At 38.7% G+C, this 13,660-nt stretch overlaps 1 protein-coding gene across 4 annotated transcripts in view; it reads left to right on the top strand.

Annotated features, from left to right (window-relative positions):
- SCaMC (Short Calcium-binding Mitochondrial Carrier) overlaps window positions 1–13,660 on the top strand; it is an 84,667-nt gene that overhangs the window by 53,878 nt on the left and 17,129 nt on the right. The gene's annotated exons all lie outside the window — the stretch shown is intronic.

The following is a 13,660-nucleotide window of genomic DNA, read 5'->3' as shown; positions in this document are numbered from 1 at the left end:
GTATTTTTTTGCTTTATAAAAGGCGTTCATGAAATGCAGAAATTTGAACCTTGGCAAGACTTTATGAACACTATTCCTGAAATGCAGGAATTATTTTTTTCTGTGTAGTAGAAATACTCAGAAAATGTGTCAACATGATATTTCAGAATTACCTGTCTGCAATTGTCTAAACTAAAATAATATGTCGAATAGACTGCTGCAGAAATATGTTTGTATTTAAACTGTTTAGATTTTCTTCAGACTTGTCTGGGGTTTGTTTGTTTCCCAAATACATTTTGCAATTTCCTTAGTAAATATTAAGAAAGAAAGCTTTGATCAAAGTGACTAATTTGAAATGTGTTGTTCCAGAATAATGTGATGACGATATATTTTTATTGCACTATTTTTATCTATATTTTTGTACTTTGAATCTACACATAATTGCCTCTTTTGTTTTGTTGAAATTTGATCGAGTTCAGAGAATTGCAATTTAATAAAAAAAAAAAAAACATTGTAAAATGTGAAATATAATTTTGATATAACATTTCGATAAGAAGGAGGAGGGTACATTATACTCGACTACAAGATTTGCAGCAAATGTTTGAAAACTTTCTTATCATCAATACCAAAAAACAAACATTGGGTGTGTCTCTGTCTATAACACCACGGCACTTTGACATAAGCGTGTTTCATTTTCCTGGCAAATTTTCAAAATATTTTCACAGGTCGCTAAAAATGTTGGCAAAAGTCACATGAATAAGCTATTCATAAATGAATATTTTATTTACAAAAAAAAAAAAAAAAACAACTGTTTTTGCTTTCGAATTTATTTGGTTGAATGTCCTAAAAACAAAAGCAGCTGCCTGTCGCCTGCCTTACATTTAGACTCCTCTCTTGCCTCCCACCTTATATTTATATCACATCATTGTTTTATTAGCCGTTTAATTTGGTTCATTTCCTTCGATAACGTTTTGTTGGTTGCTCTCATTTCTAACGTATAGGGAATTTGTATTGAAAACAAAAAATCAACTTGCAGATTCTATTTTTAAAATTTGTTTCGTTTCTTATTTGGATTGTTGCCAACTAAGTCGTTGCGATTTTCAATATTCCACATAGAGTAGCAAAATTCGATACTCATGCTGAAATTATTATGCTCTTTGCAAATCCAAAAACAAAATGTGAAACTTTAAAACAAATATTAAAAGTGACAAAAAAAAAACAAAAATATGAAAATAACAATTTTAGAAACTTATATTGAGACTGTTATCACTATCATTAAATATTTAACGATTGTTTGCCAATTATAGTTGTCTTTTTTAATTATTGACTTTATATGTCTCTAAAATCAATTAAAATATACAATTAGCAATTTTATCGATCGATAATTGTCGCCGTTAAATTCCTAAGGGTTAAAAAAAAAAGGGTCAAGAAAAATTCTCTCAGATATCCGAGGATCTGAGTGGACAGCTCTCTGATTGGTGATTGGTAAATTCTCTGAACGCTTGTCAATCAGAATTTCCATGGTTCAGAAAAGCAAGGCGGTCAGACGTTATGAAGTGGTGGTCTGCTAACGGAAACGATCATAGGGAGGTGATCTGAGCTAAGAGATTGGCAGCACACGTAATTGTGATGTCTGACACGCTGTGGTAACAATCAATTTGCTCGGCCAAACTATTCATTGGTGTCATGTACACATTAAGCAAACCTACATCGGTAGAACCTTTACTGCTACCCCATACATTCAATGTATGGTTCACTAGAGTCGAGCTTAATCAATATAGGTATGTAGTGGATAGACTGGTATATTGGGAGACAAGTCCTCAACCTCCGCTTCTTGTTCGATCCTTTCGCAAAACTCTGTAACCGTCGCATAACGATAAGTTTTGTTTGCTGGATCGAGGCGACCATGATGTTTATCCAATTCATAAAATCTACAATTTCGCTGGCTTTGCTGAGGACAGGACAGCACAGCAACTGAATTGTGCGGGAACGATGCATATCCGGTGCGCTGAATAACAACGTATGTGGTGTAACATGCTGTATTTGTTGTTGGATAGACTGCCTCGTATTCCGACTACAACAATAAATTCGACGGCGAATTTGGAGACATGACAATGGGAGATGTTCTGGAACAGCAACATACTCGTAACTCCTATCGCAGTAATCGGATACTTAATTTATAAATTATCTTGTTGTAGAGCCAGATGGACGTTTGGCTAGACTTGCTGGCCAATTACAGAACATTTGTTCCATCCCAGCAAAAATCCTAATTACAAACCTCCTTTCCCACCCATTATTTTAACAAGGGCATATCGCGCGAAATATCTGGTTATTTTGTAACCACTGAAATAGGTAGATGGTAACCACTGAAATAAGTAGATACTGAGTAGATTCTGACTACTTATTTCAGTGGTTACAAAATAACCAAAATAATGGGTGGGAAAGGAGGTTTGTAATTAGGATTTTTGCTGGGATTGACCTAACTAAGAAAATATCTCCAATCCTCTCTGTTTAGTGCTTCGCTTTCTGGAATACCGCGCCTTGTCTTCATCCACTTGTTTGAGCCATCTATTCTTTGGCCAGCCAATTCTGCGTACACCGCCATGTGGCCCGAATTTATAGTGGGTTCATCATCGCTCATTCTTATTATATGGCGTAGCCAACGCAATCGCTGCATCTCTTTACGTTTAACTATATTGATGTCGTTGTATAGCAGATACAGTTCGTGGTTCATACGACGTCGATATTCACCGTCAACGCAGATTGGTCCGTAGATCTTTAGAAGATCTCTCAACACATGCCAAGCACTGCTTTATCTACTTGCGCAAGTACCCAGGCTACGGAACCATACATCAGCACGGGTAGTATCAGTGTTTTGTAAAGCGTTATTTTTGTTTCACGAGTTGTGGCTTTGTTTTTGAAGTGCTTACTTAAGCCAATGTAGCATCTGTTGACCAATTCAATTCTTCTTTTTATTTCACAACTGATGTCGTTTGTTGTGTTTACGGCGGTGCCGAGGTATACGAAGTCTTTTACTACCTCAAAATTATAGGAACCAACTTCAACAGTTGGTCCGATCTCAATGGACGCATTGCGCGTCGACACCATCAACTTGGTCTTCTCGCCGTTTACCGCTAGACCCACTTTAGTAGATTCTCCTTCGACCTTCATAAAGGTATCAGTTACACCAATAGCCACATGTTACTTGCCTATGCTGATGATATAGACATCATGGGACGATCAGTAAAAGGTCCCATGATGTCTATATCATCAGCGTAGGTAAGTAACATGTGGCTATTGGTGTAGATTGTGCCACTTCTTTTGACGTTTGCCTCTCGTATAACCTTTTCTAGCAGGATGTTGAAAAGATCACACGAAAGGCTGTCTCCTTGCCTGAAACCTCTTTTGGTACAAAACTCTTCGGAGAGGTTCATTCCTATTTTAACTGAAGATCTTGTGTCAGTTAGAGTCATTTTACAAAGCCGAATGAGCTTTGCGGGGATACCAAATTCAGACATTGCTTGGTGGAATACCTTTGAATGTAGCGGGCTGTCGAAGGCTGCTTTATAATCGACAAAAAGGTGGTAGGTGTCGATATGCATCTCTTGGGTCTTCTCCAGGATTTGCCGCAAGGTAAATATCTGGTCAATGGTGGACTTGCCAGGTCTAAAGCCACATTGGTATGGTCCAATTATTTCGTTGACCATGGGCTTTAGTCGTTCGCACAATATCCCTGACACTATCTTGTAGGCGATAGGGAGAAGACTAGTTGGAGCATAAAGTCTTATCTGCTTTCTTATGGACGGGACACAGGATGCTCAGGTTCCAATTGTCGGGTACGCGTTCTACATGCCAGATGGAGCTAACTAGCTGATGCATACACCTTATCAGGGTGTCGCCTCCGGTTTTAAACAGCTCGGCTGGTAGGTCATTAGCTCCTGCTGCCTTATTATTCTTCAGCCGGTTTATTGCTGTCTTTACCTCATCTTGGCCGGGTGGTATACATTCAATACCATCTTCTGGGATTGGATCTGTGGTATCTTCGTCGACTTCGCTACTATTGGATACCAACAGTTTGGAAAAATGCTCTTTCCATAGCCTTAGCACACTATCTGATCAGTTACCAGATCACCTTGCTGGTCTCTACAGGAGGATGTGCCAGTTCCAAAGCCATCAGTTTGATGTTTCACTCTTTGGTATAATTTGCGGACTTCATTCTCTTTCCTGTACATCTCGATTTGTTCGCACTCCCGCTTTTCCATATCTCTTTTTCCTGCGGAAAAGACGTTTCTCCTCTCTCCCTTTCTCCCGATACTTCTCTCGTGCGCTACGCGTTGCTACGGATTGTAAAGTAGCCCTATATGCCGCATTTTTCTCTTCGGTGGCAGCACGACACTCCTGATCATATCATGGATTCCTTGGTGGAGGTCTCTGGTATCCAAGTATGGATTTTGCGGCTGTTTGCATGGAGTGGACAATGCTTTGCCATTGTGCTGATATGTTATCGGGATGAGGAGTGCTTTGATTAAGCAATTGGGCTAGTTGAGTGGAATATGCTGTGGCTATCTGTTGTGATTGCAGCTTACCGATGTCTAACTTCCGTGTTGTGCCTGTTCGTACTTTGTTTGCTACGTTTAATCTGGTACGTACCTTTGCTGCAACAAGGTAGTGGTCCGAGTCTATGTTTGCACCTCGGAACGATCGTACATCCAACACGCTTGATGCATGTCTTCCATCTATCACTACGTTATCAATTTGATTTCTTGTCCTTTGAGCTGGCGACAGCCAGGTGCCCTTATGAATATCGAGATGCTTGAATCTGGTACTGCTAACTACCATGTTTCTTTCAGCTGCAAAGTCTATCAGCCTCATACCATTGTCAGATGTTTCACTGTGGAGACTGAATTTCCCGACTGTTGGGCCAAAGATATTCTCCTTTCCAATTTTGGCATTAAAATCGCCTGGTATAATTTTAATGTCGTGGGCAGGGCAACGGACATAAGTTTTTTCTAAGCGCTCGTAAAAAATATCTTTGTCTGTTCGTCTTTGTCTTCAGTGGGAGCATTAAAGCAAATAAAGCTGATGTTGAAGAATTTTGCTTTTAGTCGAATTGCAGCGAGTCTTTCATTCACTGGGGTGAAGCTGGAGACCAGATGTTTTAACCTCCGACCAACAACAAATCCGCAACCAAACTCATGCTTTGTGCCATACAGTGCGTCGCCTTCAGGTGTTGTTGTGATGCCTTTCCCGTTCCATTACTGTATGACAGTAATGTCGCGAAAACTGCGCCTTCTCTATTAAGAGTGCGAACATTCCAGGTGTAGATTCGAAGATCATGGCTCTTGCGGGTTTCGTCAACTTTAGAAAGGTTTGTTTTTCTTTTCTTTCGTTTTTTTCATAGTAGGCTGTTTTTTTCTAGGGGAGGGTTACTAACCCGACGCCCAAACCCAAGTTTTTAACGCGGCACATGTTAGCTCACTACCTTTAACGGGTGTTAATGGCAGTTCCCCAGGTGACGCCACGGGGAGGTCAGTGTCCACTTGAGATGAAAGAGGGACCAAGATTAATCCTGGGCTTTGCCATGTTAAAGCAGGTCAGGACCGTTTCTTGGTATCTTCCATCCTCTACGTCACCCACGGTTGGCTAGAACGATATCGAAAATAGGTATATGAAACCAATTTCTAGTCTTGGAAAAGATCCACAAACAAATTATATAGTTTATTAATCAGCATCACGTTGGTGAAAATTTGAAAATGAACCTCGAATTTAGCCATTTTTTGCATCATACTCGTATATCTATATCGTAATATCGTATAGTATAATTTATCGTATATTGCAATTTAAAAGTTATCAAGAAAATTCCCCCGCTATTTCAACTTACTCGTAAAGGAGAAAGTGAGAAAACTCACGGGGAATTTTACGCTCACTGTATATTGTCGTTAGAAATTTGTTATATTTACAAACATGTTTTGGTGTTCACTATATAAAAAATCGAGGTATTTGTGATGCGAAACATTTGAGGTGGTTGACTGATCTTCAGGGTCATATATTCCAGTATTTATTTGGTTTTTATTAAAAATACAAACAAATGCATAGTTTTTGTTAATCTTGGCTGTCTCCAAGTTGATTATAATTTCCATAACTATTTTTGCCCAGACTTGATTATTATTCCCCAACTATTATTGGCCAGACATTATTGCAAAATTAACATAAATAGCTGATAATCTGCTTCTATTTTGTGCAGAAAAAAGTCGAAATAGGTAGACGAATGCCATTCGACATTATCACAACAAATTGAGGGCCTTATCAATTGATTATTGGCCGTGGTGGTAATGATGATGATAAGCAGACTTCTTTTCACTTTTGTCGAAACAATTATCATAAATGTCACGCGCCCCTTTCTATTATTGTTGTTATTTTGCTCCTTTTATTACTTTTTTTTTTTGGCATATTTGTGATTAGAACGTGCAAATTTTTTTGCAAATTCACTGATTATATTTGAAATAAGCAGCAAATATTTACGTAAATCGCATGAATTACAATATTCTAGGTGATTTATTATTTTAATATTTTTTTACGTTTTTCCTCCTAATAGATATGATAAGTCACTTGTTTCTAAATATATCGCATATTATTATTATTGATAAAGAATGCTTTGCCAGAAAATGAATATGCATATTTTTTATATATATTGCTGGCACATACATATGAATAACATTTCATAGGTATTTCATTTTGCAAGGGAGAGTGGGAGTTTTTACACCCACCTTTATTAATATGTAAATTAATTCATGGATTATTTCAAACGTTTTAGAGAAATTTCTGAAATGTTAGTAGCAATTATTCCCATGTAATTATGACACTTCTGTACCACTTTCATTCCACATTTTTGGATACCACAAATCCAATTGGATTTACTCATTTGACAAAAATGTCACACCTATATTTTGTTTAAACACAAATATCTGTGACCTGTTGTCTCTTCTCTCATGTAAACTCATTGTAATCTGTTCCAATATAAAACAAAACAAAAACACCTTGACAATGTAATACCCAAATCTTGTAATCCATTTTATGAGTTTGACATTCGTGAGAAGAGTAGGTTATGTTATGTGGAATGGAATGAAATGGTATTACTCATTCTGCATATTCATCAATGCCAATGAACTTGGCTTATGTATCTCCCCAAAGCAACATAAAAAAACTGACCTTAACTAACAACAACAGGTCATTGTAACATAAAAATAATAAAATTAAGACAACAACAACATCAACAACTTGAAATAAAACAATAAATAAATAAATACATATATTTGGGTTTTCCTGATTCCGTTTCGTGGTAGATGGCAGTGGAACACTTGTTGAACAGCAGTCTAGAGCGCACATTGAAATCATTCATTAATTTGTGTGTGTTCGTGTGTTTGTTTATATTTTCAATGTAAAACTGATATAGAACAACAATAATATCGTCAACCCCACAAGTCAATAACTAGGAGAACTTTGGACGCCAGCCTGCCTTACAATACGACGAGTAGTAGTAACAGCGTACCCAGTTGTGCTTGGCGAAAAAAGCTCTATATTCTTCTTGATAATGCAAGAAGAAATACCCACGGACACCGCTGTTTGGTTGTTCTTTAATTTGCTTGTATTGTTATCAATTGGTTGTGTGTGTCTGTGAGTTTGAGTTTATTAATTTTTGTTAGTGTTGGTTTCGGTGATAAGTACACAGGTCTACAAAGTGTTTTTTATGAAGAAGCAAAGATTAAAATTTAAACAAAATTGTCAAGGGAAACGAAATTAAAGAAGGAAACATATTCAGTCGGGTTTGTGGACAACTTAACACATTCGAACCAGAAATCAAACGTACAGCAACCACAAAAGAACTAAAGAAATTGAGAAATATAATAAACATCCCTTACAATGCAAACAATCTTTAATAACATGAAACAAACATTTTTACAAACAAGTAAGAAAGTATCAGTCAGTTGTGCCGACAGAGATATATCCTCAGCCTCGGACCCTAAGAAAAGAAGTAAACACACAATACTTCTGACGTCTATACATAGTGGGAAAAATCGATTTTTTTACCACGGCTGTTGTCATTTTTTGAATCTGACCACGAATGGTGTCAATATGAGCACATGCGTGCTCAATTTTTAATATTTCGTCCACAAACGTACTCACTTTGACCACGGTACGTTGTCAATTCTCGAAACCGTTGACCCCATCTCGTTTTCAAATTGACAACGGCGCACCACAGCGGCCAAAAATTATCAAAACCAAATACCTCAGAGTACAAATATGTTGATGAGAGTCAATAGAATACATTCCAATTAGAAGTATTTTGAATTTGTTACGTCAGTCTTGTCAATGTGAGGGTTCAAATCCGACAATTATTGGCTATGTGCATCTTTTCTCGATATTTTCCCAAAATTGAATATTTAAAGTAACGGTCATTAGGATTTTTTATGTTGCTTTGAATGTAATAAACTTGGCTTCACATTTGTTTGTAAGTAAATAGTGATCATATGGTGATTACAGTTACCCAGGCCTGTAAATCTTAGTTCATCAACTTTGTGAAGCAAATTTTAAAATTAGTGGAGTGGGGAAAAATTGTATAAAAGTGCATATCGATATTATTTGCTGTTTGAGTTGTGGAAAGTGAGTATTTTGAATGTATATAAAGGTGACAGCTGCAGAGGTTTGCAGGCGAACATGTTATTTAACTTTTTCAGTGACCACCTCATTAACAAAGCCTTAAAACGTGGAGCAATACCAATAATTCTCTGTATGAATATTTCGCAGCCCTGGCTTAAACTAAATACCAAATATTAGCTACTTTGGTTGGATAAGCTGGCTAAAACATTAGAAATACCGAAAATCGGGCGGACCTATGTTCATAATTTTTATCAGAAAAGCTTTTTTGTTCACTGAGAACCCTCAATGCAAAAATTCAGCAAATTTGGTCGAGAAACTTAGTTAAAATCTTTAAAATACCTAATATCGGGAGGTACCGTTATATGGTTGTGCAAAAATTCATCCACCTATGCCAATTTATTCTATTTTTGGCCACCGTTTATATGAACTCGCGACATAGTGCGGCGTGCCCATTTCGACCACAAACAGTATTGATACACTATCGTCAACGGATGTGGTCAGTTTGACCACGTTGGTGTAATTTTTCTCTTGGTATAGGGTTTTTTTTTTAATTTTTGGCCAAATTTCTCAGGAAACTAATTTACTGTCGTAACTAGGGCCGCATAATCCGAGCCTGTAAGAAATAATACGATGTAAAACGTTGGGACCAAATCTGTTGTTAGTTGGTGCCAACATGCTTATTTTGGAGCTTTTGGGCCATTACCTCAGGAAGTATGGACTTGCTCTCGAAAACAATTGTGCCGTCGTCAAGGCCCAAAAAAAACTTGTTGAAAAAAAATCAAAACTATCCGAGACGAGCTGTTAACCTGTACTTTTTCTAAATTTTGTGTGGGAAGTACACGAAGGAGTATACCGATTTAGTTCATATTCAAACCTGATCTATGCCCGGAAATAATATTACCATATGCAAAGTGACGTAGGGGATGGAAGATACCAAGCAACGGCCCTGACCGGTTTTAACATGGCAAAGCCCAGGATTGATCTTGGCCCCTCTTTCATCCCAAGTGGACACTGACCTCCCAGTGGTGTCACCTGGGGAACTGCCTTTAACACCCGTTAAAGGTAGTGAGCTAACACGTGCCGCGCATTCACCCATAAGAACGTTAAAAACTTGGGTTTGGGCGTCGGGTTAGTAACCCTCCCCTAAAAAAAACAGCCTACTATGAAAAAACGAAAGAAAAGAAAAACAAACCCCTCTACAGTTGACGAACCCCGCAAATGTTTTAAGTAGCATGATCTGCGAATCTGCACCTGGAATGTTCGCACTCTTTATAGAGAAGGTGCAGTCTTCGCATTGGCAGACGTACTTGAAAAGTACAAGGCCGATATTACTGCCATACAGGAAATACGATGGATTGGAAAAGGCGTCACAACAACACCTAAAGGTGACGCACTGTATTATAGCTGCCATGACACAAAGCATGAGTTTGGTTGCGGATTCGTAGTTAGTCGGAGGCTAAAACATCTGATATCAAGCTTCACCCCAGTGAATGAAAGACTTGCTGCAATTCGAATAAAAGCTAAATTCTTCAACATCAGCTTTATTTGTGTTCATGCTCCCACTGAAGAAAAGGACGAACAGACCAAAGATATATTTTACGAGCGCTTAGAAGAAACATATGACCGTTGCCCTGCTCATGACATTAAAATCATTCTAGGCGATTTTAATGCCAAAATTGGAAAGGAGAATATCTTTGGCCCAACAGTCGGGAAATTCAGTCTCCACAGTGAACATCTGACAATGGTATGAGGCTGATAGACTTTTCAGCTGCAAAAAACGTGGTACCCACAGATTTAAGCATCTCGATATTCATAAGAAAACAGGAAATCAAATTGATCATGTTGTGATAGATGTAAGACATTCATCGAGCGTGTTGGATGTACGATCGTTCCGAGGAGCAAAAATTGATTCAGACCACTACCTTGTTGCAGCAAAGGTACGCACCCGCTTAAACGTAGCAAACAAAGTACGAACAGACACAACACGAAAGTTAGACATCGGTAAGCTGAAATCACAACAGATAGCCACAGCATATTCCACTCAACTAGCCCAATTGCTTAATCAAAGCACTCCTCATCCCGATAACATATCAGCGCAATGGCAAAGCATTGCCCACTCCAAGCAAACAGCCGCAAAAATCATACTTGGATACCAGAGACCTCCACCAAGGAATCCATGGTATGATCAGGAGCGTCGTGCTGCCACCGAAGAGAAAAATGCGGCATATACGGCTACTTTACAATCCGTAGCAACGCGTAGCGCACGAGAGAGACACAGGGAGAAAAGGAGAGAGGAGAAACGTCTTTTCCACAGGAAAAAGAGAGGGAGATGGAAAAGCGGGAGTTTGAAAAAATCGAGATGTACAGGAGCCAGAATGAAGTCCGAAAATTCTACCAAAGAGTCAAGCATCAAATTGGCTTTGGCTTTTGTACAGGCTCATCCTCCTGTAGAGATCAACAAGGTAATTTGGTAACTGATACAGATAGTGTACTCAGGATATCGAAAGAACATTTTTCAAATCTGTTGGTATTCAATAGCAGCGAAGACGACGAAGATACCACAGTGCCAATCCCAGAAGATGGTACTGAATGTATGCCGCCCAGCCAAGATGAGGTAAGGACAGCAATAAATCGGCTGAAGAATAATAAGGCAGCAGGGGCCGATGGCTTACCAGCCGAGCTGTTCAAAACCGGAGGCGATACGCTGATAAGGTGTATTCATCTGCTAATTAGCACCATCTGGCAGGAAGAACCTGAGTATCCTGTGTCCCGTCCACAAGAAAGGGGCTAAGACCGTATGCTCCAACTATAGGGGCATAAGTCTACTCCCTATTGCCTACAAGATCGTGTCAGGGATATTGTGCGAACGACTAAAGCCTATGGTCAACGAGATAATTGTACCATACCAATGCGGCTTTAGACCTGGCAAGTCCACCATTGACCAGATATTTACCCTGCGGCAAATCCTGGAGAAGACCCAAGAGATGCAGATCGACACCTACCACCTTTTTGTCGATTATAAAGCAGCCTTCGACAGCCTGCTGCGTTCAAAGGTATTCCAAGCCATGTCTGAATTTGGTATCCCCGCAAATCTCATCCGGCTTTGTAAAATGACTTTAACTGACACGAGGTTTCAGACAAGGAGACAACCTTTCGTGTGATCTCTTCAACATCCTGCTGGAAAAGGTTATACGAGAGGCAAACGTCAAAAAGTGGCACAATCTACACCAATAGCCACATTTTACTTGCTAAAGTGGCGGTAAACGGTGAGAAGACCAAGTTGATGGTGTCGACGCGCAATGCGTCCATTGAGCTCGGACCGACTGTGGAAGTTGGTTCCTATAATATTGAGATAGTAAAAGACTTCGTCTACCTCGGCACCTCCGTAAACACAACAAACGACATCAGTTGTGAAATAAAAAGAAGAATTGTGTTGGCCAACAGATGCTACTTTGGTTTAAGTAAGCAGTTTAAAAACATAGCCACATCTCGTCAAACAAAAATAATGCTCTACAAAACACTGATACTACCCGTGCTGATGTATGGCAGTGCTTGGTGTGTTTGAGAGAAAAATACTTCGAAAGATTTACGGGCCAATCTGCGTTGACGGTGAATATCGACGTCGCATGAACCACGACCTGTATCTGCTGTACAACGACATCAATATTGTTAAACGTATCGAGATGCAGCGATTGCGTTGGCTAGGCCATATCATAAGAATGAGAGATGATGAACCCGCTAAAAAGGCGTATAAATTCGGACCGCTTGGCGGTGCACGCAGAATTGACAGGCCAAAGAATAGATGGCGCAAACAAGTGGATGAGGAATGGAGATCTTTTCTTAGTTAGGCCTATGGAACAAATGTTCCGTAATGGGCCAGCTAAGTCAGTAAGTAAGTAGTATATGCATAGTTATTACCAATTCGGTTACACCCTTCGTGTGTTATCGTTCGTACGATTTTTGCGAAAATTGTTGAGGTTCAGAGGGGGTAAGTTACCGGGAGGATTGGACTGACATGGTCTATCTTCGTATTTAAACTAAGTTTGGACAAAATATTACGATACCCATAATTTGAACCAAATCGATTGATCCCTTCGAGAGTTATCGTGCGCCCCAGCCAGACAGATGGACTTCCTCCTCTTTGGGACCCTCATCAACCACCAAATTTCAAATATCGTGACAATCCGATCAAAATGACGACCTGTAGCGTGATTAGATGGGGCAGACGGATACACATAGACAGATCGACTCAGCTCGCGGATATGTAAATTTTGGTATATAATGGCCTGTTTCTCTATGACGATTTGAATTCAAATTCGTTCGAATTACTACAAAACTCCTGTTGTTGTAGGAAATTTTTGTTTCATTAAAAATAAAAACAATTCAAATATATTTCAAAAATCGAATTTGTATTCCAATCGTCTTAGTGAAAGAGTCAATAAGTATAGATCTAAGACCATTATTTCAATGTGTTACAAACTTTTGGGTCAAAACCAACGTATATAGGAGGAGGGTATATCCTCACATAGTGGCGTATGATATAAAAATCATAAAATCTAGTGGTAGGGTTACGTATGGATTATGGGGTGGTTTTAAAAAAGTCGATGTCTGATTTTTATGCGGCACCACCCTAAAGTGTTTAGTTTTGTTAGATTTTATGATTGCAGTAACTACATATATTGTTGTAGCAGCCATACTCTGCGAACTAAATAGAGTGTTTATAATATTTAAAATATATTTGCAACAACCGCATATATTGTTGCAGCGACCATATATATTGTCACAGTAATCATATATTTTGTGTCCAAATATATGATTGTTCTAACAATATATATTTTTACATATGTATATAGAAAATCCTATGTTGTTTTCAGAATAAGTTTGCTTCAACAATATTCCTTCTCTGAGTATAGATCTGCCAAGATCACCCATATACGTTAACGTGACTGCAACAACAACATATGTTCTCTTTATTCTCTTCTTCTGTTGTGGTTTAGCAAGGGAAAGACTCGCTCATAGAGAC

Source organism: Musca autumnalis, unplaced genomic scaffold, assembly GCF_047663935.1.
Source record: "Musca autumnalis isolate F117 unplaced genomic scaffold, ASM4766393v1 scaffold_4, whole genome shotgun sequence".
Taxonomy (NCBI): Eukaryota; Metazoa; Arthropoda; class Insecta; order Diptera; family Muscidae; genus Musca; species Musca autumnalis.
Note: the sequence above shows the minus strand (reverse complement) of the source record. Positions and strands in the feature narration are given on the sequence as shown.